The sequence below is a fragment of the Sminthopsis crassicaudata genome, chromosome 6 (assembly GCF_048593235.1).
Source record: "Sminthopsis crassicaudata isolate SCR6 chromosome 6, ASM4859323v1, whole genome shotgun sequence".
NCBI classification, from domain to species: domain Eukaryota; kingdom Metazoa; phylum Chordata; class Mammalia; order Dasyuromorphia; family Dasyuridae; genus Sminthopsis; species Sminthopsis crassicaudata.
Window position 1 is genome coordinate 204,691,997 of NC_133622.1, and position 11,078 is coordinate 204,703,074.

At 36.1% G+C, this 11,078-nt stretch overlaps 1 long non-coding RNA gene across 1 annotated transcript; it reads right to left on the reverse strand.

The window, feature by feature from the left end:
* Window positions 1-1,565: 1,565 nt before the first annotated feature.
* Window positions 1,566-10,662, reverse strand: LOC141547639 (uncharacterized). The gene is made up of 3 exons (XR_012483565.1): window positions 10,271-10,662; window positions 6,753-6,912; window positions 1,566-2,902 (listed from the first exon to the last, which is right to left on the reverse strand). It is a non-coding gene; the product is annotated as an uncharacterized LOC141547639 (long non-coding RNA).
* Between the last annotated feature and the right edge of the window lie 416 nt (window positions 10,663-11,078).

The following is an 11,078-nucleotide window of genomic DNA, read 5'->3' on the forward strand; positions in this document are numbered from 1 at the left end:
TACTACTATGGAAATATTGATGGGGACAGATAGTTAGCATTTTTAGTTTCACAGGGCAGTTGATCAGTTCAAAAAGGGTTCGATGTTCAGTGTTTAACGTGATTTTCTCTAACCCTGGAAACATTTTTATTGACCATAATAATTGTAACCACTGGTTTATGGTCCCAAGAAATCTTAGATTCCTAGGTTTCTTGAAAAATGAGAGGATTTTCTTAATTACAATTTTAAATGTTTGAAACATAAAAGTTGTGATCCTTGGTAATTATACATTTGATTTCTGCCAACGGAAAAGATGGTAATTCGTTTCTATAGTTTCAGTTTGGGAACATTCTAATTGTCATTTTTGGCTTTTTGCATCCAAATCATTAAAAAAAGAGCTCTAATAATTTCAGAATTTGGATGTGCAAACTGACATGGATCAAAAGTGAGGTAGGTTGATTTCTGGAATGACTTAGATGAACTGAGTAAAGTGAGCAGAACCCGGAATTATCGTACACCACAACAGCAAGATTATGTGATGATCAAGTGTGATAGACTTTGCTCTTCTCAGTAATTTCAAATAGTAGAGAATTATGGACATCCAAAGAGGGAACTATGGACATTGGATGTGGATCACAGCATGCCATTTTCACCCTTAAGTTTTTTTCTTGCTCATGATTTTTTCTTATTCTGATTTTTCTTTCCCAATGTGACTCATGGAAATATGTTTTAAAAAAAAAATAAGTGTGCACGTATAACCTATATCAGATTGCTTGCTAGTGAGGGCCAGGGGAAAAGAGAAAGGAAGGAGGAAAAAAAATTGGAATTAAGAATTTTACCAAAAATGAAAGTTGAAAATCGCCTTTATATGTAATTGGAAAAATACACTACTATTAAAAGGGAAAAAAATGAGGCGGATGGGAAGAAATTACCCACAGGGAAAGTATATTTAAAACAAAAGGAATGGGGTCCTCTAATACTTTTAAAGAAAACATACGTTTTGAGTTAACATTGAGTTTTGAGGTTACCTTGTTAAGCCAAAGAGAATCTAATTCAACCTCATTTTATGGATAAAGAAATCAAGTCTCCAGGAGCCAATGGGCCTGAACCGAGGCTTGGGCTTTCTGCAGTTCTGAGAGCCCTCTGACATATGCCAGCGACTTGTTCAGTTAGCGTGGATTCAAATGCATTTAACCTGGGCCTGATCATCTGGACTTCCAACATTGAGAGTGAAGTATCACTACTGAAAGATTACCAGCCTGTTCTTAATCCTCATGCTTGATACTTAGGGTGCTACCGAAAACTCCCCTTTGCAGGGAGGCCCTCCAGGACTCCCTCCCTGTGCCCCCTCCTTAGGTATACTCCCCTGGGGACCAAATCCCCTCCTCCTGGACCTAGTTGTGACCTCTACAAAGCTGATGTCTAAATCTGTACTTCTAGACCTAACTTCTTTTTTGTTTTAAACTCCCGATCTAAATCAGCCTTTTATGGACATTACCTCAAACAACTGCTTCTCTATTAAACCTGTTCTCTCCACTTTCTTGTTTCTTTAAAAAAAAAAATTTTATTTTGTAGCATTTTGTTACAAACCTTCCCTTCCATTATTAGAAAAGGCCACCACTGACACAACTTCGTAAATATAGGTAAAGCCGTACTATGCATATTTCTGTTTCAATTTTGTCCAAGTGGATAGCACCTTCCTGGGTCTTTTGTAACTGATTTGAATATAAGACTCAGAATCACTTAGTTGTTCACAGTTGTTTTTTGAACAATATTGCTGTTACTGTATACAGCATTCTTGATTGTAACGCTTATTTCACTTTTTGTAATTTCATGCAAGCCTTAACATCTTTCTAAAATCAACCAGCTCATCTCTTTACAGCTCAGTAATAGTCCATCAACATTCATACACTACAGATTTTTTAGCCATTCCCCAGTTGTGGGCATCCCCTCAAGTTCCAGATTTTACCACCAGTTTTCTTATTCTTGCGCCATCCTAATTGCTTCAGGTTAATGGTGCATTATCTTTCGTGTTCTTTCCTCAGTTCCCTCATCCCAACCATTCTGCCTTTATGACATTTCTCAGTTCTGCTCCCCTTCCCACTCGCCCGAGGTTAGGCCCTCATGAGCTGTAATCTGAACTAGGCTACCAACATAAATAGTTGTGATCATGCTGGATGGTAGTGCATCAATCAGTGCTTTCAACACTTTGTGACCCTTTTGGGGGTTTTCTCAGCAAAGATCCTTGACTGGTTTGCTATTTCCTTTGCCAGCTCATTTTACAGAGGAGGAAACTGAGGCAGACAGGGTTAAATGAAGCCATATTTGAACTCAGGAAGATGAGTCTTCCTGACTCCAGTCTCAGTGCTTAGGCCCTAAGGTTCCACCATGGTTCTACCTTCACAAAAATCTGAGGAGGATCTAATATGTGTCAAGTTTGTCCTCGATGAAAACAAAAATCAAGACACTTCAACCAGCCGGCTAGTCAGCAAGCTTTTAAGGAGTGAGTTCCAGGTAGTAGGTTAAGCCCTGCTTGAATCATAAACCATTATCCCCTGTTTGTTTTTCTATCCAAAGTCTGGACTTTTTTTCATTGTCTCTACTATATCTCCATGCACATCCCATAGTTCATCCAAGTCTGGCTGTGGTATTTTCTTCCATGTACTTTTGTGAGTGGGGATGCAGCCTGAGGCAGTGGAAAAAGAACTAGATTTGGAGATAGTAGACTTGGATTTGAATCTTGGTTACTGAATCTGTGTAACTTTGGGCTCCATATGACCTGGCCTGCAAAATGAGGGTATTACTGAATGACCCTGAAAGCTCCAAATCTTGTTATCTACCCCAAAGCACTAGAGGGCTTCTTCTGGTTCTTTCAAAACAACTGTGATCTCATCTGTTTGGGGGAACTTTCCATGACTTCACCCTTTATGCAAAGAGATTAAATATTCATTGTAAAATAAATTGGAATCCAAAGATAAAATGTACAGTTATGTGATTCATAGATGATGCTCAAGTGGGAATGGCAGAACAAACTGGCAAATGATTATAATTGTATAATAATGAGAAATGGCTAATATGAAGAATTCGGAATCTTGGGAAGCCAAGTAATATGAAGATTGAGCAAAGTAGGCAGATCAGCAGAAAGATCTATGCCATATTGCAAAAAAAAATAAACCCCCAAAACCTGAAAGAACTGATCAATTTGGTGGCCAATAATGACCGCTGTTGCAGGACTGATGATGAAACATAGGCTCAGAATGAGATGCATATTTCAGACAAATTTCATGTTGGTTTGTTTGGATTGTTCTTTGTTGCAAATGAGGGGTTCTTTTATTAGTAGGAAGTGAGAACAGTGTTAAAAAGCAAAACATCCATAAGCCTTTTTTTTTTTTTTAAGGAAAACAAAAATTCTCCATGAAAATCTCAGAGAGCATTTTATCAAGAATCAACAGGCCTGGGGCCCACCACCCATATCCATTCATATCTGAGTCCTGGTACTGTCAAACAAATCAGTGAAAGTAAATTACAGGAAATATGGGGACTACCACAAAAGATCTCAGCTTCCTGCACAGATGGGATTCCAGTCCCCTCCTCAGCATATAAACAATTGTGTTGAAACATGCTGTTTCTACAAGAAATATCAAGTTACTGCACCCAGTCATCCCCCCCCAAAATAACCACAGAATCACAGATTTTCAGATTGAGAAGGGACCCTAGAGGCCTCTTGATCCAAACCAAACCTAAGTCAGATTTCTCACCACACTTCTGACACCATTCTCTCTTGACTTGACTTGGCTCCTCCAGGGAAGAGGGACCCACTGTTTCCATAGCCCCCTATTTCACCTTTGGGCAGCTCTACATGGCAGGAAGTTTTTCCTTTCATTGAGTTTCAATTTCTGCTTTTTTCAAGGCCCACTCATTTCTCCTCATTTTGCCCTCTGTGTTCCAAGCAAAGCAAAAGTCTAATTAATTTTTCATAATTTTACAAATGCTCAACAATGGATTGGTATATCCCCTGTCCTCTCCAGAAGAACATCTCCAATTTCTTCCTTCCCACATCCATGACCTTGGAATCTTCCACCTTCTTACCAATGAGCTCCCTTAAAATATGGTAGTTAGAGCTAGACACAATACTCTGTGCTTTGGTGATAACACTATCAACTTCTTAATTATGAATTCTCATTAAAGCCAAAGATTGCATTACCTTTTTACACAATCACATCACACTGTTGATGTTTATTAAGACTTAAAATCCACTCAGACCTTCAGATTGTTTTTAGTTGAACTACCATGAGGGAAGACCTCATTTGAATAGCCATTTGCCAGGTTCATTATAGAAAGGATTTTTTTTTTTTTTTTTTTTTTTAAGTTAAAGGTTAGATGATATTCAGGCTCCCTTCCAACCGTGAAATTCTGTTGGCTTATCATTCCTCCTTCACTTTTTACTTGGGTTCCCTATAAAGAAGTTACCAATTCATCTCAGAATTTGTGATAGAGAAGAAGAGGAAATCTAGGCCCACCCCAATAGACTTCTTGGATTTGGGAGGAATTTTTCCTAAAGGATTCAGAAAAAGAATAGGAAACTACAACCTAAGATTCTACAAGGGGAAGTCAACCCAGAAATCAACTGAGATAGGATGCTAAGTCCTCAGGAAGGAAATGGAGGAACAATTCTAAAGAAAGAAGAAATGGTCTGGAGCAGAAAAGTCCATGTGGCTCAAACCAGATTAAATTAATTGGGAAATTGCTAACAAAATAAATGAAATATAATGAAATGTAGAAAATGCATTTTAAAACTAAGCCATCACATTGCAAGGATACTTACATGGGACTTAGTGATCCCTTTTCTTATTTGATTTTGATACCATTAGTCTAGGGAGACCCATGCAGGTACAAAGAAAACTTAAAAACTATTATCCAAGGTCATGGATATGGGAATGAAGAAATTGGGGATGGTTTTCTGGAGAGGACTGAGGATATACTAATCCATTGTTGAGTATTTGCAAGGTTGTCATATGAAAAATTAATTCGAATTTTAATTCTGCTTGGACACAGAAGGCAAAACTATTTATTTATTTTGAAAATTTCAATAGTATTTTATTTTCTCCAGTATATGTAAAGATAGTTCTCAACATTCATTTTTATAAAACTTTGTGTTCCAAATTTTTCTCCCTCCTTTCCTCAAGAGAGCAAGCAATCTGATATAAGTTAAATATGTGCGATTCTTTTAAATATATTTCCATATTTGTCATGTTGAACAAGAAAAATCAGATCAAAAGGAAATAAATAAATAAAGACAATTGAGAATATTATGCATCTATCCACATTCAGTGTTCATAGTTCTCTCTCTGGATGCAGATGACATTTTCTATCTCCAGCCTATTAGAATTGTCTTGGATCACCACATTGTTGAAAAGAGCCAAGTCTATCACAGCTGATCATCACATAATCTTGTTACTCTAACTTAGACTTTAAAAAGATATATATATATATATATATATAAATGATTGTACGTGTATAATGTATATCAGATTGCTTGCTATCTTGAGGAGTTGGGAGGTAAGGAAGGGAGGAAAAAAATTGGAAGCTCAAAATCTTACAAAAACTATCTTTACATTTAAAAAATAAACCACTATTGAATTAAAAAAAAAAAAAAAAAAAAAAAAAAAAAAAAAAAAAAAGACAGGTACAAAAGATGGTATTGCCTTACCAAGCCCAGAGAGATTAGAAAATGTGTGACTCTATGGATGGTTTAGATAAAGTTGTTCAGGAAAGAGAAGCTGGCTCTAAGACTCTGATAGATCAATAAAAGCCAAGACCAAGTGCTTTCAGAAAATATACATTAGAATGTATTATCTGACACAAGTACAACCAATAGCCAATATTTTGGTACCTAAATAAAAATACCACAAAAAGATCCTTAAGGGGAGCAATTCATTAAACTGAGGTTCAAAAAGTATTTACTAGGGAAAGCCCAGAAGTTAAAAAAAATTTTTTTTCAAAGTTTCCATCCACACATCTCCTGAAGCCCCAAATTGAGATCTAACCAAGGATATAGCTTTTTTTTTCCCCCAGTTCTATTTCTTTCTTTTTTTTTTTTTTTTTTTTTTTTGGAGGCTGGGGTTAAGTGACTTGCCCAGGGTCACACAGCTAGGCAGTATTAAGTGTCTGAGACAGATTTGAACTCGGGTCCTCCTGAATTCAAGGCTGGTACTCTATCCACGGTGCCACCTAGCTGCCCCTCCAATTCTATTTTATCTCGTAAAATTAGACTTTTTTTTTAAACTTAAATTATAATATTGCACATTTATTTTCATTAATCTACTGAAATTTAACATTTCCTTCAATTATGCAGAAACATTCTGAGAGGATTTTGCTAAACTATCTAAGGAGTCTATGACATGAAAAATACAAATAAAAAAGATTAAGATCCTCTATACTGTTTATGAGGATTGCTTGCTGTTTTGGGAAAGGGGGAAGTAAGGGAAGGAGGGAGAAAAAAAATTGGAACTCAATCTTACAAAAGTGAATGTTGAAAACTGTCTTTACATGTAATTGGAAAAAATAAAATAGCATTGAAAAATTTTTAAAAATCCAATGTATTAGCATATTACATTCTCATTTTATAGCTGTTTAAATTGAGATTCAAATAATTTAGCATCACATCCCTAATAAGTATCATGAACAGGAGGTGAATCCAGAGTTTTCCCATGCAGGGATGCCCTTTCCCTTTGATTCCCAACTATGTCATGTTTTTTTTTCCCCTCACTCACCTCCTTGGGATGTTGAGTTCTCTCCAATTTTTTGAGATCTCTTTTTCTTTCTGTCCTCCTGAGGGTATTCTTCCTTCTATATACAGTCTTGAATTTTGAATCAGTGTGTCCATGGGCAAGCCATTTAATCACTTTGAAGAACTCATATCCTCATGCTCATCTAGATAATAATTAATAATAGTAATAATAATAGCTGACATTTAAATAGCCCTTTCTATGTGACAGGCCTGAACTAAGTAGTTTACAAATAATATTTCATTTAGTCCTTTTAATTCATTTAATATGCAATTTGTACAGAGTCATACAGCTAGTAAGTAATTGAAGCAGGTTTTGAATTCGTCTTCCTGAGATTTAATAATCTTTATTGTAACCAACCAACAATCAATCAAAAAAGTACTTATTAAATGCTTACTATGACCTAGACATTAGGCTAAAGATGGGGAAATAAAGCAAAAATAATCCATTCTGTCCAAGAGCTTTTATTCTAATAGGGGAGACTGTAAATATATCTTGGTGCTAAGTGTGAAAGGAAATCTTAGTGTTGAAGGTCCTAGCAACTGTGCTTCTTTCATGGATGGGATGAGATCCAAACTTACTTAACCTTAGTTGTCCATCACTGTTACCTTAGGAAACAGGGGTCTCCTCAAGCATTGTTTCCCCTTCTCTTCCAGCAGGAAGAAAGGCACGTATCTGTCACAAACCACTGACCATGAAAATACCAAATATCCTTGAGCTGGAATGCACCCATCATGGAACTGGAGCAGAAAAATGCCTCATATATTATTAAGTTGTTTCTTCAAGCAGAAAAAAGTTCTTCCTCTGTAAGAACTCTGCCACAATTCTCTGTGCTAATAATTTGTACTCTGTTTGCCTCAGTTTCCTCATCTGTAAAATGAGCTGAATAATAAAATGGTGAACCACTCCAAGAGAGTGGTTCTCTGCCAAGAAGACCCCAAAATGGGATCGTGAAGAGTCAGACATGACTGAAATGACTAAACAGCAACACAATGGGATTGGCAAAATTGGAAGCAGGAGTGTGCTAGTAAATGTATAACAATACAGATCCTAGTCTGGGGCTGTAACTATATGCATAAAGCCCTTTAAGTTTAATCTGCATGAACCTAGAGAATATTGTATATAGTAACAGCAAGACCATGTGATAATCTTAACTCTTCTCAGCATTACACTGATTCAAGACAATTCCAGTAGAGTTGGTTTGGAAAATGCCATCCATCTTCAGAGAGAGAACTATGGTGAATGAATGACTATTGAAGCATGTTATTTTCATCTTTTTGTTTGTTTATTTACATTTTCTTTCTTTTGTTTTTTTCCCTTTTGGATTTTTCTTACATAACATGACAAATATGGAAATATTCTAAAAGATTTTAACCTGTATCAAATTGTTTGCTATTTGGGGAGGAGGGAAAGTAAGAAAAGGAGGGAGAAAAAATTTGGGACACAAAATCTTACATAAATGAATATTGAAAACTATCTTTAGATGTATTTGGAAAAATAAAAAAAACTATTGAGGAAAAAAGTTTAATCTGCATTTATACTAAATCCAGATACTCAATTATCAGGTGGGTGACACAGAAGAAAGAGTCCAGGACCTGGAATCAGGGAGGTCTGTTAAAATCCAGCCTTAGTCACTTATTAGCTGTGTCACCCTGGCCAAGTCACTTAATCTCTGCCTCATTTTCTTCAGCTATAAGATGGGCATAATAGTAGCACCAGGATTTTGGGGGAATAAATGAGATAATATTTGTTATATAAAAATGTAATTAATTTGAATAGTTTAATTAATGTTTTAACACAGTTTTTGGTACATAATAAATGCTTAATAAATGCTTATTTTCTCATTATTATATCATATTATATTTATTATATTATATTATATTATATTATATTATATTATATTATATTATATTATATTATATTATATTATATTATATTATATTATATTATATTATATTATATTATATTATATTATATTATATTATATTATATTATATTATATTATATTATATTATATTATATTATATTATATTATATTCCTCATTACCCAAAACAAAAAGTTAAACCCAGACTTGTAGCATTTTTCTTGGTGATTTCTGAGACATAAAATGATCATGTTGAAAATTGAAATCAGCTCTTACAAGGCAAAAGTACTTTAGAAATCATCTAACCCAAAATTTCTTATCCTGTGAGTGGAGATCCTGTACGATAACAATACAGAGGTCGAGAAAAATTTGGTAACTAGTAAAAGATATATAAATGCTCTACATCTTGCAGTATCAAATATTCTGCTGAGATCCAATTCTTTATGTAAAAAGAAACAAGCATTAGTTTGTGAATTTGCTTTAATTTTTAAATTTTTAATAATTTTGTAATGAATGGTAAAATTATATGTATACTACAGAATTGTTTTAAAATAAATTTCTTATGAGTATAAACTGTTTGCATTTTTGTTTTTCTTTTCAGGTTATTTTTACCTTCTGAATCCAATTCTTCCTGTGCAACAAGAAATTCGGTTCTGCACACATATATTGTATCTAAGATATACTATAACACATTTAACATGTATGGGACTGCCTGCCATCTAGGGGAGGGGGTGAAGGGAAGGAGGGAAAATTCGGAATAGAAGTGAGTGCAAGGAATAATGTTGTAAAAAATTACCCATGCATATGCACTGTCAAAAAAATTATAAAATTAATTTTAAAAGTATAAAAAAAATAAAAAATAAAAAAAATAAATTTATTTATGTTTTCATTCAGCAAATATTTGATTTGTATGTCTGTATGGCTACTTTATATCCCTAGATTCATGTGAAAATTTCTTGAGTGAAAAGGGGTACAAAATGAAAGAAGTCCCCATCAAATCCAAATCTCTTATTTTAACAGAAGAACTAACAATAGCCAAAAGGGGAATGGGATTTGTGCAAGGCCACAAAGAGTAAGTGGCGGAGCTGGGATTTGATCTCTGTGTGATATTCATTGGTCTAGGCAATCACCATGGGCTTCTGCTTCATCAGCAGCAGAATAAAGGTAGACCAGATGGCCCTAAAACCTTTCCAGCTCTATTTCCCTGCCTGATTCCTCTTTACTTCAACAGAACATTTACTGAAAAGCAAGAATATAAGTTACAAACTCCTCCCCCTTTTTCTTAGGGAGTAGCTCTCCTGTCAATGTATGCTTGGTTGTGAACCTCATTTTCCTTCCCTAGAAAGTGAAGGTGTTGAAGCAGTTGACCCCCAACCAGCTCTAAACACAGGATCCTTTGACTCTCCCAACATTTGCTAAGCAAGCAAAAAAAGAGCTAGCTCTTTTTGCAGTTTATTCCTAACAGTTTTAATCTCCTGGCTTCTGTAACTTGACAGCCTGCTCAAGACTATGAACAGTTAGTCAATTATTACCCAATAGCTCTGGAATCCCCTGCCCCCACAAGTCTAGCAGAGAAAGCCTGCCTTTCACTCACAGCTCCCCTAGCAAAATTCCCCAAGTGATGTTCCAAACACTTACTTCAATTTTGGAAGGATCCTTGGTTTCCCCATGGGAAATGGGGATGGGGAGGAGGTTTCCCTCTTTCCCCTGAGAATCACTGCCTCTCAATGTCTTAGCAGGCAATCTTTGTAAGTTGCTGTGTCCATAAAAATAAAACTCAAACCCCCAAAACAAACAGACTCCTTTCCAGGTGATGGTCTCCAGTAAGGAACTTTAGTTCAGTTCTCAGAGTGGATCTTTGCCAGTTCCTCATTCCGCAAAACCCTGGCACCTGGTATAGATAGATGGGCGAGAGTTGCGGAAGCTCGGGCTCCCCTGGCACAGCCTCTGAGATCCTGGGGTCTCCTCCCTCCCCACAATGAGCTGAGCCATCCGAGCTCTGTCCCCCGTTCTGGTTTGTTTGGCTACTTCTTGAGTTACCAAGTATACAAAACAAAGAACTAGGGCTCCTTGGAAACCAAAACTCCACTACAGTTTTGCTTTCTGGACTGGATACTATCGCAGCTTGTAGCAACACCTGGTGGCCAAAAGGATCCTAGTTTTTGGGGTTTGTTGGTTTTATTGTTGGGAAAAATACCAGGGAATTAGAGCTAGCCCCTGGGTCTATCTGGAGTGTGTATGTCTTTGGGAAATGGGAAGGGAAAATGACTTGTGGCTCTCTGCCCACTCCCCATACAAATCCATGGCCATTAAAAATTGCTGCCCTGATCCCTTTAGTCCAATTAGGCTCCCACAGCCCATACCAGATTGTTCTTGGTTAGGATTTGGGGTTCAATACTTGCATACTTTGTATTAATTTATTTGTGTCCATGGGATCCTGTTGTTT